Source organism: Oncorhynchus mykiss, chromosome 18 (assembly GCF_013265735.2).
Source record: "Oncorhynchus mykiss isolate Arlee chromosome 18, USDA_OmykA_1.1, whole genome shotgun sequence".
NCBI lineage: Eukaryota > Metazoa > Chordata > Actinopteri > Salmoniformes > Salmonidae > Oncorhynchus > Oncorhynchus mykiss.
Window position 1 is genome coordinate 23731193 of NC_048582.1, and position 10755 is coordinate 23741947.

A 10755-nucleotide genomic window follows, 5' to 3' on the forward strand; every position below is an offset into this window, starting at 1 on the left:
GAGTATGTGTTGGATGGGGGTATATGGTGTGAGTGTGTGTTGGATGGGGGTGTATGGTGTGAGTATGTGTTGGATGGGGGTGTATGGTGTGAGTATGTGTTGGATGGGGGGTAAGTTGTGAGTATGTGTTGGATGGGGGTATATGGTGTGAGTGTGTGTTGGACAGGGGTATATGGTGTGAGTGTGTTGGACGGGGGGGGTGTATGGTGTGAGTATGTGTTGGAGATGGGTGTATAGTGTGAGTATGTGTTGGAGGGGGGTGTTTAGTGTGAGTATGTGTTGGACGGGGGGGGGGGGGGGGGTGCATGTGTGAGTGTGTGTTAGGCGGGGGGGTATGATGTGAGTGTGTGTTAGATGGTGGGGTGTATGGTGTGAGTGTGTGTGTATGGTGTGAGTGGGTGTTGGACGGGGGGGGTGTATGGTGTGAGTGTGTGCTGGACAGGGGGGGTGTGTATGGTGTGAGTGTGTGTGAGTGTGGGACGGGGGGGTGTCTGGTGTGAGTGTGTGTTGAACAGGGGGGGGGGGTGTATGGTGTGAGTGTGTATTGGACGGGGGGGGGTGTATTGTGTGAGTATGTGTTGGACGGGAGGGGGTGTGGTGTGAGTGAGTGTTGGACGGGGGGGGGGGTGTATGGTGTGAGTGAGTGTTGGACGGGGGGGGGGGGGTGTATGGTGTGAGTGAGTGTTGGACGGGGGGGGGGGGGGTGTATGGTGTGAGTGAGTGTTGGACGGGGGGGGGGGGTGTATGGTGTGAGTGTGTGTTGGATGGGGGGGGGTGTATAGTGTGAGTGTGTGTTGGATGGGGGGGGGTGTATGGTGTGAGTTACTGTATTTAACTTTGTACACTTCTAAAAGCTCCAGTAACAGATATGAAAACTCCTAAGAAAAAGTCAGAGATGGCGGTTCTAGGAGACAGTAGCACTTCAGTGGATCTGCGAACACCCTGGCTGTGTCAGAATGCTTTAGGCTGCTTGTCGACACTGTCTTAGATCCACTCTCCATCAGGCTGAAGTAAATGCACTCCGTTTCCCCTTTGCTGTGACAAAAGGCTCGTAACAAAATATATAGGCCTCACAGTGTGAATGCTCCTCCTACAACACGGTTTCAATTCAACTCCCTAATGCTCTCATTGTTAGCAGCCGTGCTATCCCTAACCCTCTATCAACACGACACACACACACACGCATACACACAGACACACACAGACACAGAAACATTCATGCACATGTGCATACCATCTCTGCCCTTATGGTTTAAAAATAGGAAGTAAAGTAGTTGCACAGTCTTGGTATTTCCCTGATTAAACTGTCTTTGCTAGTCGACCACAGGCATGGATAACATAGTACAGCAGGGTTCCCTAACTGGCAGCCGCGGGCCGAATTTGGCCTGCGGTTGGTTTTACTTTGCTCCCCAAGCTTTCTGAGAAAACAACATTTTAATTTAATTTTTCATTGTTGGAAATAAAATACTGTAGAAACACCATAAAATCAGTCATTTTCATTTAAGAAATCAGTATTCCCATGCAGAATAGTGGACGGTGGGGGGTGGGGGGGGGTGACCGTATGCAAACTTCAGCAAGGTTTGAAATGGTTATGTTTTAGTAAAATGTTATATCTGTTTGGGATTCAATTTGCAGTCTACAAATGATTTGTAATTATGTTCCGACCCCCCCGCTCAAGAAAAAACAAACAGATGACGGCTGAATCTAGTTGATGATCCCTGCAGTACAGTGTAGTAACACCCGGTCGTATACAATCCTGCTTTAGCAGGACTAGATACTAGGAATGGAAATACTGCCTAGCTGTCCTGCTGTACACAGTGGGAGTGGAATGGAAATGCTGGCCCAACAGGAGATGAGACACACACACACACATTACAAACACTGACACACACACACACACACAGAGAGTGCTGTGGGGCTGACGCAAGACAATCTCAGCCTCACGTGTCTCTCCCCTACGGCCGCCCGCTGCTCCTGACCTTCGAGATGTTTTCCCTCTCTCCTCCCCCCTCTCCCTCCCACTCTCCCTCTCCCCTTCCCACTCTCCCTCGTCCCTCTCTCCCTCTCACTCCTCCCTCTCTCCTTCCCCCTCTCCCATTCACTCCTCCCTCTCTCCTTCCCCCTCTCCCTCTCCTTCCCCCTCTCCCACTCACTCCTCCCTCTCCTTCCCCCTCTCCCTCTCACTCCTCCATCTCTCCTTCCCCCTCTCCCTCTCACTCCTCCATCTCTCCTTCCCCCTCTCCCTCTCACTCCTCCATCTCTCCTTCCCCCTCTCCCTCTCACTCCTCCATCTCTCCTTCCCCCTCTCCCTCTCCCTTTCCCCCTCTCCATCCCCCTCTCCATCTCACTCCTCTCTCTCTCCTTCCCCCTCTCCCTCTCCTTCCCCCTCTCCCTCTCACTCCTCCCTCTCTCCTTCCCCCTCTCCCTCTCACTCCTCCCCATCTCCCTCTCACTCCTCCCTCTCTCCTTCCCCCTCTCCCTCTCCCTCTCTCATACCCCCTCTCCCTCTCACTCCTCCCTCTCTCGACTCCTCTCTGTGATTCGTATTTGTCATTAAAAGGCATTGCATTTCAAGCTGGATAAAGCAGATGGGGCTGTGTAGGCATTACTGCTCCTCCACACAGCACCTTGGCTTAAGTACAGATAGCCTTCATGCATTACCTCTCTCTCACTCACTCACTCACTCACTCACTCACTCACTCACTCACACACACCACACAGTCTAAAGAGTGAAACGGCAGCTCTTCCTGGGAAAGCTGAATTTCACAGTCTAAAGTGCTGCTTCACATGTTGATGATGTAATCAGTAAACATACAGGCTGAAGGCAAGACGACTGCCACAGCTCTTACTAATAGCTTTTATTAGTTATTGTAGACAGTACAATATTGCATCAAGTATAACCAAACCCAACTAACTTAAAAGACAAAATACAACCACACAAATTAACTAAAATCATCTGACGTTTTACATAGCACAAAGCATTACGAAGAAAATAAATAAAGCAGTCTTCTCTCTCTCCCACCGGTCTCTCGCTCTCTCTTTCACCCTCCTCTCTCTCTTTCCTCCTCTCTCTCCCTCCATCTTTTCAGCCCAGTACTACTGAGCTCTAGTACTTAGTGCTACCATCTTCTACCATAGACCCAGCAAACTGTCAGGCCACTGGCTATACTGAGAACACACTGCACATCTAAGGGAAGGAAAGGAGGGAAGTGTGTTCAGGAACATCCGCTAGTTATTAAGGCTGACTTCTCACCTTTCTCTCTCTCACACACACACACTGCACACACACGCTGTGCTCACACACACATACACACACACTGCACACACACACTGTGCTCACACACACACACACACACACACACACACACACACACACACACACACACACACACACACTGCACACTAACACACACACATAAAAATGAACACACAAACACACTTCTCAGCACCTCTCTCTACCGATCATGGATGGCAAAACAAAAAGAGAATGCCAAACATATAGCAAAGAAAAACAATCTATTCTTAAAATGTTTCCTTTTCACACCCTCGCATACATGTGTACACATACACAGGCCTCAGTGGAGGCTCCTCAGAGGAGGAAGGGAGGACCCTCCTCCTCAGTGAGTTTCATACAAATAAAAAGTGAAACCTTAAACAAGTTATCCTTTTTAGATAAAACTATAGTAAATATATTCACGTCACCAAATAATTGATGAAACCACACTGTTTGCAATGAAGGTCTATAGTAGCCTCAACAGCACTCTGTAGGGTAGCACCATGGTGTAGCTGGAGGACAGCTAGCTTCCATCCTCCTCTGGGTACATTGACTTCAATACTAAACCTGGGGGGCACATGGTTCTCACCCCCCTTCCATAGACTTACACAGTAATTATGACAACTACCTATCAGCACACTTGCAGCATGCAACATGCATCTACCCAATCTACCCAATCAAGGGATCAGATAATGAATCTGAAACCATAAGCTACAGCTAGCTAACACTACAGTGCATAACATGTAGCGAGTAGTTGACTCAGAGAAAGAGAGAAAGACAATAGTTGAACAGTTTTGAATAAATTAATTTCTTCCAAAATGAAGGAGAAGCAAGAGAGAGAGAGAGAGAAAGAGAGAGGGAGAGAGAGAGAGAGAGAGAGAGAGAGCTATATTTCATAGTATATATTTTTTCACTTTCACTGACTTAGCTAGCATCGAATGCAGCTAGCTAGTTTCAGACTACTCAAACACCTGGCTCAAACAGATATGTTTGCTAGCTGGCTATGACTATCCAACACTGGAACTCTTCCAAGTCAAAGTAAGTTTTTGGTTTTATTAATTTATTGCCACCACGGCCCGCCAATGTAACTGCTAAACTGCTTGCTGCAGATTGTAGCAGAGTTTAATAACGCTACAACTCTCATTTGCAACTGTTGGACTAATGATTACACTCTAGATCAGCTATATGCAGTGTGCAAGGCGGTATTAAATGTGTCACTGCCTGTCACCTTGATTACTCACAATTCCCTCGACCTGTGCACCTACGCTGTAAACGTTCACTCATAGGCTCAGTCGTAGCAACCTCATGACGGGTACAGGGAAAAATGTAGCATCGTGTAGTAGCCTCAACTTATTGGTGTTACGTTGAGCTGGGTGAATGGAATATGCTTGACAGTCATCCAATATGCCGCAATAGAAATAAGGCCATGTTCCTTTAAAAAAATGTAGCATCCTCCATCATCTTAAAACGGCACCGACCGCCACACAGGCTTGTACACACACAACGTGTACTTTGCCATCCCTTTGTAAACTCTCTAAACAATACTATACAACTCTCTCTCTCTCTCTCAACATTTGTAATTCCCTCTGGGTATTTAAGCGCCACTCTCCCTGTTCCTACCCTCCTCTTTCAAAGGAACTAATGGTGGATAACTGCTCTGTACTGTGGCTGTTTGGATGGCGTCCATGTTTGCCAAGGTTCTGCCTGTTTTCTATGGACTAATGGAAGAATAAACAGACAGAAATAATGTACGATCACTCGAGACTGATAGGTGGACATTTCACTGCAGTGTTCAACAGTGAGCAAATCAGCACAGCCACCAGAGGGGTTTGCCTTCCACCCGTTCTCCAGCCCGGCATTTCCAGGAAATCAATTTCAAATGGAGCCGTCAATATCATGACTGATAGCATACAGCTATCAATGAATGATAAGTTACATGATGTGTCATAGGTAAAGGCCCAGCACCGGTTCAGAATGTGTAACTTACCATTAGCAGTGCAGGTGATTCTCAAATCAAGTGTATTGTACGTCAGGCAAACATCACCTTGAAAAGCACATTTAGGAGGAGAACCGTTCCCCTTAGATTTGCTTTTATCTGCTGAATAGGCCAACCTCAAAATACATAAACACACCTAACTCTCAATGGTACGCTCACCCCAGCTGAGCTGAGCTGCATAAGAGATAAAGCTGATTTCTAAAGTGTGAGATTAGATCTGGTGACACACTCATCAGCACAAAGCCATAAAGTGAGAAAGGGAGAAAAGTGCAAGTCATTGTCTGCGGGATAAAACCGTCACCTTTGTCTGCTCGGTGAAACCTTGAGGGAGTAGAGCCAGTGGTAATAGAGACACAGACACAGAGAGAGAGAGAGAGCGAGAGAGAGAGAGAGAGAGAGAGAGAGAGAGAGAGAGAGACAGAGAGAGAAAGACAGAGAGAGAAAGACAGAGAGAGACAGAGATAAGCAGAGCCAAACAGATGTGCCACAGAAGAGAGGGTGAGAAGCGGCTAACCGCCCAACCAACTTAATCCACTATATTGTTGAGGAACATGATTCAGTTTGACTCCAACTGATAGGCCTAACAATTTCAATTCAATGTTAGGCTACATCAACAGATACTGTAATAACTGTTTAGATTATAATGTTACTGCAACAGATCACAAACACTGATGATGGTTCATTCGCATGTTTCCCTCCCCCACAAAAATGTTCTGATCAAAATGGAGAGAAATGTAATTAATTGCACGATTCACTGAATGAAACTCTGAATGTGTAATGTAATCAGAACAACTGCTTTTTCAAGGAGCCCTTGTTAAATTTAATTGGGGGAGAAAATCCTCTCGTGTCGAAAGAATGAAATCTAATTAAGCCTGGAATCGAAGGAGCCTGCGAACTCTCCTCTATGCCAAAACAAATATTGTTGATGACAAGTTGAGCAAAAATTATTTCAAAAGCTTCTCTCATAACAACTATTAGGGAATGTCACACAGGGCACAACAACAGAAAAAGCAATGTTGTTGACAGTCGTTCAGAGATGATAGAAAGATGATAAAGAGTCCGTACTCACTGATAGGAAATGTCTTCAGCTCTGTGACATCACTGCTCTAACACCTGAGAGAGAAAAAGAGGACGACAGTCAGGTAAATCCATTTATACGTTGATATCTCTTCTGTATGACACCGGTCATTTCACCTGTTCTCCATGAAAAATACAATCTAAACGCTAATGGCGACCAGTTTGGGCCCTGAGGGGGAATACCTCATTCATAATTTCCAACATACAGCGATATCAAAGCTCTGTGCGCTGTTGTGGTCAACTGACAGATCAAACCAAACAAAAGGACATGACGTTTTGACACCCAGCTAGGAGCTGGCACTGAGCATAAGCAGAGCAGATCTAACACACACACACACTCTCTCTCTCTGTCGCAGGCTCAGCAGGCCTGCGAACACAAACACACCGCGCAACACACAGTCATACATTTTTTCCTGCTAAACCTGTTAGAATGAAAGCCAGACATTATGGCTTTTGGTGTGAGGGAGGAGGATATTTTCCCAAAACACAAGACAGTTCTTGCTAAGAGAGAGGACCAGCCCTTCCCAGTGTTCTCCCGCCCCTCAGTGCTACACTGTCTCTGATGTATCTGTCTTCCTGGAGCACAGAGGAGGGGAGAGGCAGAGAGGGAGCTTTCTCAGCCTGTGTGTATGAAAGGACATGGTGACAGTCCGGACTGTGTGTCACAGCCGTGGCACTGTCTCTCTCACTGCAGCACCGCTAGTGGTGTCATTGGTCACTCTGGTGCACATACTCACCCTGACACTGGGTAAAACTCTACAGCACTCAGACAGACACAGGGGCACAGAAACACGCGCCATTACGGCTGAAACCTCCACACACACACACACACACACACACACACACACACACACACACACACACACACACACACACACACACACACACACACACACACACACACACACACACACACACACACACACACACACACACCACCTTGATTACACATCTCCGTGGTGTAAACACACCGTGCTGAGCCGACTGAGGGAATTCATCTGCAGAGTCTTCATAAAGGCCTATTAGAGCCATGATTAAAGGATGTTCCCTCGGAGAGGGCGAGACGCTGAAATGAGTCCCCCAGCCAAAGAGTGCTGTAATGACAGTGGCGAGATTTGAAGCTACATACTTCACACCGTTTTCGCCTGCCTGGGTATTTGAAATACACACTGACCCGACATCAGCTGCTGATGCCACGGCCGCGCTAGCTAGCTGAGACAATGGGCCTAGAACACTTTAGTAAGCTCTTTACGTGAGCTCTACTCAAACACAGTCATAAGCAACACAACGATAGCAAGCAGCATCTAACTAGGCCTAAACATTCTGTAAGCCTGCAGGCACAAAACAACAGGTCCACGTAGAACAAGGCTTTTCAATTCCAGGCCTCCAGGGCAACAGCTGTGACGTGGCCCCGGAGGCCTGGAATTGAATAGTGCCTTTGGCGTAGAGAACCGTCACGTTAAATCTAGTAATGTAGACTTTAACTTTAGTGAGGAGAAACCTTAGCGAGGCCGTCATAAAGTGCCATTCAGTGACAGACACACTAAAAAGGTGTTTTTACTCCTTTTGCTCCCGGCTCATCTGTGAAATCGCAGGCCAGGGAGGGAGGGAGAGAGGGAGGGATGAAAGAGGAGGGCACTGACTGTGAACTGGCCGCAGACATTTTTCTGGAACCTCGGGAACAAAACAGGCAAGTCTTGACAATCTATCCACCACTGAGTCGTCACACAATCAGTTGCAGGAAACCGATCCCTTAAATAGCAGTGATTCATCTCTTCATCGCACAAAGTCAGTACACAGAACACAAAGAACCCCTCTCTCTCTCCCCCTTCTCTCTCTCGCTCTCTCTCTCTGCTTAAAAATACTGCTTCTCCCAGCTTTCTTTTGCGTGTGATTTACCGGCACTGTTTAACTGCGGGGCAGTATCTTTTATCGTTACATGATCTGGAGCTGGAAGCTGACAAAATGGAATCTGTGGCGAGAGGTGAGTGTCTGTTCTGTGGAGAGACGAGGAAGAGGGGAGGGAGAAGAATCTGTGCGGTAGAAACGTTTGCCTAAGTGCAATTCTGATCCTCTCTCTCAGCTTATTCAGAAGAGCCTCTCTGTGTGTTCTATTCCATTAAATGCCTTATCCTAGACCTGATGGAGAAAGTCCCATTACTGGGGAGTGGGTTATCCCAAACAATGTAAAGCACAAGAACTGGCTGAAAAGCAACGAACATAAACACAATCCATTTGTGGGATTTAAGAGAGAGGACACCCTCGAGGGACTGTTATTATGTAACACAAACAGTGTGTGTGTGTGTGTGAGTGTGCACACGTGTGTACCCGTTAGCGCATGGGCGTATGTGTGAGCGTATGTGTGAGCGGGATGGCACTGTATGTGTGTGCCATTTCTGATTCAGCCCTGGTAATGCTGCTCCCAATATGGCTGGGAGCCAATTCCTACAGTAGCATCATGATGAATCTGAGGGGAGCCTCTCTCCGTCTCCCTCCACTTAGCCTATGGGGCTATCATTCACCGGCTAATTGGACGGACCTGCCTCTGGCCTCAGCTTAAAGGTCCAATGCAATCGTTTTTATCTCAATATCAAATCATTTCTGGGTAACAATTAGGTAACTTACTGTGATTGTTTTTAAATGAAAATGGTCAAAAAGAAACAAAAAGCAAAGAGCACTTTCTCAAGCAAGAATTGTGCTAGGACTCTCATGGGAGTGGTCTGAGTGGGAAGTGGAAAACTGAAGTTAAAAAATGGTTCTCTTTATTTAACTAGGCAAGTCAGTTAATTAAGAACAAATTTGTATTTACAATGACGGTCTACCCTGGCCAATTGTGCACCGCCCTACGGGACTCCCAATCACAGCCAGATGTGATACAGTCTGGATCTGAACCAGGGACTGTAGTGATGTCTCTTGTACTAAGATGCAGTGCCTTAGACCACTGAGCCACTCGGGAGTCCAGAGAGGTTCGGAACTCTCTTTCTTATTGGTCTATTAATTAACTCATTTACCGCATGGTGATGTCACCATGGAAGGCCAAAACTCCATCACAGCAAAACAGGCTGAAATGTATTTTTAAACAGCATTATCATCATTTTCACCATTTCACAGTATTATTCCAACCGCATAGTGTAGAAATATATATAAAACTGTTGACTGCACTGAGCCTTTAAGACACGCTGATGTGACTGTGTGTCATCAGACTGAACACAGCCCACGTTCACTAGTGGGACTTCATTCATACAGGCTATAAAATTGATACTTGGCTACATAAATTAACCATAAAAATTAGGATGAAGTTGCCTCTGGAGTAGACATCTAAGGTGAGCTTGGCACCCCCCCTTAATGGTTACAGTTACGATTTAGAGAAAGAAGTGCATATGGGCAACTTGTACCAGGAGCGCACCACTGTCTGTCTGAGTGAGTGAATGAGAGGACGCAGCTGCTCCGGCGGAGCAGAGCAGAGCTCCATGGCTCAGTGTCATCCCAACAGCCTTGACAATCTACCAAGACGACGCGTGAAGGTCACTCAAAGCAGCCGCCAACGCAGCTGTCACGCCTCTTCCACCCGCCGCCCTCTCTCTCGCCTGCCCGGCCGGCTCTGGGTCGACCAACAAACCGACCAACACATCATACCCTGCAATAAATCCTCTCTCTGTACTCTCCCTGTTAGCCTAACTCAGCCTCAACATGGTATTCCATACAAGAGATAGTTTGAAATACAAGATGATCACCAAAGTTAATCTACAAGCTAACATTCAACCTAATAGAAAGCACAGGGGGAACGATGAGAGATGTCCATCTGTCTTGATTCCTGCATTACTGTGTTTCGATGGCTAAAGTTTCCATTAAATGAATCGCCTGTCTCAATCAGGGAGTCAATAAAAGGCCCAATCCTGTCAAACCCTGAGGGAGATGTGTGTGTGTGTGTGCGCAGATGTGTGCATACTTGAAGGGAGTGAAGAGCTCTGACAGATGAGTGATTGAGTGCTTTCATTTCCCTCCCTGTGTTGAGATTACACACACACACACACACACACACACACACACACACACACACACAGATGTTGTTTCCGCTTCTGGTCCATGCTTAAATTAGCTCTAAATATTTGGATTACACACGGGAGCTCTCACAGAGGATTTAGCCTCCGTAGCCTGCAGGCCAGGGGGATGTGTGGATGTTTCCATCTTTGAACAAACATAAGACACACACACACACACACACAGACAAACACAAGCACACCGCACAAACAAATACAACCTTGCCACACAGGCACACACGGGTTCAAACCACAACACAACAACCACAAAACACCAATCCTACCAAGGCCAACTACACTGCAACCCAATCCGTGGATGTTATTATGTAGTCTAAGAGTTTCAGTTAGTAGAGGGTGGATACTAACTC

At 46.8% G+C, this 10755-nt stretch overlaps 1 protein-coding gene across 15 annotated transcripts in view; it reads right to left on the reverse strand.

Annotated features, from left to right (window-relative positions):
- LOC110495859 (bromodomain adjacent to zinc finger domain protein 2B) overlaps nt 1–10755 on the reverse strand; it is an 81194-nt gene that overhangs the window by 62039 nt on the left and 8400 nt on the right. For all 15 annotated transcript variants that reach the window (XM_036952300.1, XM_036952312.1, XM_036952309.1 and 12 more), the window contains exon 2: nt 6340–6383. The gene's annotated coding sequence lies outside the window, so the exon portion shown is untranslated. The remainder of the gene's footprint in view (nt 1–6339; nt 6384–10755) is intronic.